The following is a 6,000-nucleotide window of genomic DNA, read 5'->3' on the forward strand; positions in this document are numbered from 1 at the left end:
GTCCACCCATGGACTTCAGGAGTAGCTATAGGAGGGCTGTACCTCTTGGAATTCCACTATTATGGTGGAGTGTTGTAGTCACCTATTACTGAAGTGACACCAGACAGAATCTTGCTTACATATATGTATGTGTTTTTTTCCCTTTATTTAAAGACTAGCTGTACATTTGGGGAAGCAAACAAAATATGATTGCAGGAGTTCTGGATGAATCAAGATTTGCTTCAGTGACAAGGATTTTTTTTTCTAGAACCAAGACAGAGAATAGGATGAAATAATTTATCAAGTCCTATTAATTTTTAAAGTCATAACAAACACTCTTTCGGTATTAAATTTGTAGCACAAAAGCATATTTTCAATGATATTATTGACAATAGGCAACAATTTCAGCAGCAGTTCTGAGTCCATGGACTATGAAATGTCTTTTTCTTCCCTAAGGGTAGTCCCTCTGGATTGGGTCTAAATTTTGTTTGCTGGATAACCTCATTTCTACTAATCTGTAGCAAGGTAGCTCATGCTCAAGGAATGGCATACTTATGTTTCCATTTTGAGGTCAGTATGCTGCAGATCCTCTGAACGTATTCAGTTATACTCAGCTATAGAAAGGTACATTTAGATGGATTTGAATTTTTGTTAAAAAAAAAAAATCAGGAACAAACTGGAAAATTAAACCATTACTTATGTAATTAATTAAACAAAACTAATTAACTAATTTGTATAATTTGCAGGTTGAAAATTGTCACTTTTGTGACATATTCAAATTGTCCCAAATTTCAGAATGTGTCATTTTGATTGGCACAGGTGCAAGAAAAAGTTTCAGGATAGGTCTAACAATTATGACATCTTGTCCTGATTTCAGAGTAGTTACATATTTTTAGTTGAATGGGAAACTATTTTGCCCTGTTCTTGAGAAGTTCCTTCCTATGCATTGCTGAATTCTCCATTTCACACGTTGCCTTTCATTCAGTGGTTTCACAGTCAGGAGTATGGCAAGATACAAAGTTTTACTTTCATCAAAATGAACTTCAGCTTCAAAGGATTTAATTTGTTAACAAATATTTTTGCCCTGGGGATAAAGAAGCTGTGTTTCACATTTACATGTTTCTAGTGCAAGAATTGGAATTTTGAGAACAATTACCAAAGGTATTCTTTCCAGAGAACCCAGGGAATCTAATGCCTTTGAATTTTCTGTGGTGCAAAAAGTGTTCTGCTTTTGAACTGAAAATCTTTTGCTCTTCTAGCACAGTAAGTCTGAAAAGAGATGCCCGTTTATTACATTTATATATGTGGAATATATATATATATATATAGTATACTTTCACTTTATTCTTATTTAGAACAATATTTCTTTCTTCAACTTGCACAAAAATGGGATCCAATGAAAACATAACACATCTTTGCAGACAGCAGTTCCCTAGTTTGCAGGAATCCCTCAGTATTTTAGCACCAATGATAGAGAAAAAGCAGTTTGTAATGAGTGCTGAATTGCCTTTTCACAGGTAGTAGCACTTAAGTGTCATGTTAAGCCTGAGGCAGGAAAGACTTTAAATGACCTGGTCTGACTGGAATTGTGTTTACTATACTTTTTTTTTTCAAAATGCAGTGCAGGATCTCTTCCCTTATCAGTACCTAAAGTCTAACAGCTTGCAGACTCAAATTTCCCCTTCCAGGCAATGTCAGTTTTGTCTGTTGTTTGTCATGACAAAGAGTTTCATGAATTCTGCAGTTCAGATTTTTGCCTTGTACTACCAACTATCAGTCTCTAGGCTAGGAATCAGCATTTTTCAGCTTCCAGAAAATGCCCAAAAGGCTGCTGGAAGCATTGTACATTGAGATGAGTACATACACATCTTTCTGACTGTATGCATCAAGAATTCTGGAAAAGGAGCTGTACAAGTACTCCCTGTGGAACTAAACCGGAGAACGAATAAGCAGTGTCTGTAGGGGTTGATTGCCCTTGGCATTTGTGACTGCAGGTGTGGCATGCAGCATTTGCTCATTCAAACCTTCACTGAATCCATATGGCAGAGAACCCTTATAATGAATGTGGGAAAATCTCTCACTGGAGTTCACCACTGCTCTCCCATTGCTCGCTGTATTCTGCTCCTGTTTGTCTTCATCCAGGCTGCACCTTGTGTTTCTCCCTACCTTGTCTGACACCTGAAACAACCAAGCAATACTCTCCTATCCACACTCCTCAAAAAAAAAAAAAAAAAAAAAAAAGGAAAAAAAAAAACTTCTGCAGACTGAATTATTCCTTGAAGCTTCCCTCCTTCACTCCTGCCCTGTCCTCTAAATATCTTGCGGGTTTGTGTTTGCATTGTCCCTTCACTGCATACATGTTGTAAATTCCTGAGGAAAAATACATATATATATAATAATAAGCTTTTTGTGGCCTAATTTCATGCTCTGTATGGTGCAGGGTGCACCAGGGATGCTAGCAACATGCTAATAGAAATCACACGCCATGTTGTTTGGAAAGCAAAATACAAGAGACAGAGGTCATTGGATTATTATTGTTTTATTTTATTTTATTTTATTTTATTTTATTTTATTTTATTTTATTTTATTTTATTTTATTTTATTATTTTATTTTATTTTATTTTATTTTATTTTATTTTATTTTATTTTATTTTATTTTATTTTATTTTATTTTATTATTTTATTTTATTTTATTTTATTTTATTTTATTTATTAATATTATTATTTTTTAAAGTGTTAAAGAAGACTTTTTTAAAGAAACTTTTCTTACTATTTTGGTCAGCACAAACATATGTACTTGCACTTTCTTTTTTTGCTGGCCTTCACAAAGGCCTCAGAGATGTCATGACCAGAAGGAGAGTAGCTCCATGGGTTTTGAAATCAATGTTTTATATCAATGGACCATGGGTGTTACAGCCATTATTTGCTAAATTCACTTTCCAAACCAGAACTACAGAGGAATTCTGAATTGGCCATTCCGCAAAAACATCTTTCAATCATGTTCAGTCTTCTCTCTGTTCTCTATGTACTGCATATTCTTGAGGGTGGGCTGCTCTGAGCAGGGTTCTTTAAGAGTATATAAGTTATATAGCTAAAATCTAATAGGAAACATCATGGAGTGAAGGATGTGCTGGACAAGAGAAGCCTGACAGGAAGAGAATTCAGGTCCCTTATGCACTTTGTAGATTACAGCTAGTGTAAAACACATGCAGACACTTGTACCAAGAATGCTGACCATAGTCTTACAGTACAGTTACAGGTCCAAATACTTGTACATGTCCAGTGTGAATTGGCGTCTTTCAAGAATGGAATAAAATATATTTACCATATGTTTATCTAATACTTTGTAAATAATTCTAGACCTTCATATATATAAAGGATAGAATGCACACACCTTTGAATAATTAGCTGTTATATTATAGAATCAGATATGAATGAACCAAATATCAACTCAGAGTTTTTAGCTGTTGGTACAAAACAGATCAATGAGATCAACCATTAGAAAACAAAAAAGCCTATAGAATTCAAGAAGGTGGAAGAAAACATCTAAGAATAAGTCATCTTGCTTAAACAGTATGGAGTCATGTATGAGAATAACCATCAGACTCAGAAAAAAGATATTCTTCTATTTGTATAATATAACTCAATCCGAAAATAACCCAACCCCCCAAATAAATAAATAAACAGAATGTAGTACTGTGGCTGTAATTCATCATGGCACTATTCCTTGTTTTACAATGATATTGCTCTCAAAGTTACTTTACTGTAAAACTAAAGGAATACAAAGATGAATCATTTTTTTTTGTTTTGTTTTGTTTTGTTTTGTTTTGTTTTTAATGTAAATAAAGTACCTGCTATCAAAGTCATACAATTCTCGATCTCCCTTCTTCAGAATTAGATTTCAGAAGTGTGAAAGGAATTGCAGAATATAAACTACCTTTCCAATCTGAGCTTTCTCCATCTTTTTTGTGGGAGATGGTTTATGGGTGCTTTTGATCTTCACTATGAACGTCAACTAATGTTTACTTCTTGGACTTGTTTTTTTTGCCCTCCTCCATATGGTTCCAATTCATTGCAGATTACGCTTTGTTTCCAGAAGTCTTTAGATACTCAATCTTTACTTTTACAAAGCAAAGTCATTGTATATTGTCTTCTTGATCTTTTATCAACAGTGCAATACTAATCCCTCTGTAAGACTTTTAGTGGCATAGGGATTTTGAAACAGTAGCAAATAAATCCAGCCAAAACAGGTTTGCTTTTGTATATATACTGTCCTTATTCCCTTTATTGAGGACATCTAATCGTGTTTTTCTTCAAGTTCAAAAAGATCATCTCTTTTGTTTCAGTCCACTGATATTAAAATACTTATTTAGCTTTCACCTCACTTACTTAGTTTTCACTACATATTCAAATCGAGAAAATGAGTTACTGGTTTGAGAGAAGTGAGGAAAAGAAAAGAGAGGAACCATAGATGAATTCCTTTTGTAGAGCCAGTTCTCATGATCTTCAATTTAAAAGTCGTTCTCATATTTTAGAGATGCAACTCAATGACAGAGATCAGAATGCCTTTAATGTCTTAAAACTGAATTGGATAACCTTCCTGCTAGCTGAATAATTTGTATGTTCGTAAGATTTCCAATACAAAGTATAAAAAAATTAACAGCGGTTCTTCAATTTAAAAATGCTATAGTGAGACCTGTTCATTCAGAAAGGGCTGAATTAAAAATATATATATATATATACCAGAATGACGAAACTCCAAACACATATGAATGACTCCTCATTCCTAATGAGGATAATATATAATAATATAATCCTAAATGAGGCTTACATTCCAATATTGTCAAAAGCCTTCTTTCTTTTTGATAAGCCAAATCTGAAATCTGAACTTCTCCCAGAATTTAGATATTCAAGACTTGAATTTGAAATTTTCTGTCACATTTTCTCATCTATCAAAGGATGTGAATCTCTACTCCCTAGCTGTAAGAAAAGACAAAAACAGGACCTTTTTTCTCTTCCTGAGCAGTGTCCTTACACACCCCAGTTTCGTTAAGGAGAGGTTGTTTCTGGAGAAGCTTGGTTCAGCACAACATCACACAGGTTTTACAATTCAAACTGAAAAAAATAACTACACTTTATTTTAAAAATGCTACAGTGAAATTCATTCACTAAGAAAAGTAGACACATATTGCAGTCATATACATTATAAAAGTGAAGGGCTGTCAAAATCCTAGAGTACAGATTATTCCCAAATTTTAGTATAAATCATGGACTTCCCTGACTGAAGAAAGAAAAAGTTAAAAACATGATTAGCATTAGCTGGCACCCACCACCACTCAACATTGAGTACAATCTTGAGTACAACTTAAGTTTAATTCTTCTTATGGATTTACATTCATTGCTGAATTTGGACCTGGCTTGTATGAGTAACTCTGGTTGTGATTCTGCTCTTCATAGTGCTATTGGATCCTACTCTTCTACTTTAACCTTGGAGAAATGTGTTGTAATTAGAAACAAAATAAGCAAACCCAATCCACTGAATTACCCTCCTTTTGGATTTCTCAGGGTGCCCCATTCTTGCTGTTAATGCTCTTTCAGATTATAGCCTGTTGCTAATCTATTTGTGTATAATATCCAGAATTCATCAGAGGTGCAGTACTAAGTAGATAAGTAGTACATAAAAATATACTTTGTCTGATTGTGCCCACCTTTCTTAACTATTGTGAGACTTCAAAATCTTCATGTAGTTAGTTGCTGTTTCAAGCAGGCTGAGGAAACTCCTGGCTGTTCTGAGGAAAAAATTAAATAAAGGTTAAGTTTTATTTATTTGTTTGTTTGTTTAAGCACTGACAAAAAGAATATACAAAAGCGTGACTTTTATTAAGTAGGATAATTCAGAATTAGGTAAAAAATACATCTTCCAAATAAAACCAGTGATCATTTAATGCTGAAATGGTATCTAAAATATTACAGTTAAAATGATTAAAAGCAGCATGTGAAGAAGATAATATTTATCAGAAG

Source organism: Anser anser (assembly GCF_964211835.1).
Source record: "Anser anser genome assembly, chromosome: Z".
In the NCBI taxonomy this organism is placed as follows: Eukaryota; Metazoa; Chordata; class Aves; order Anseriformes; family Anatidae; genus Anser; species Anser anser.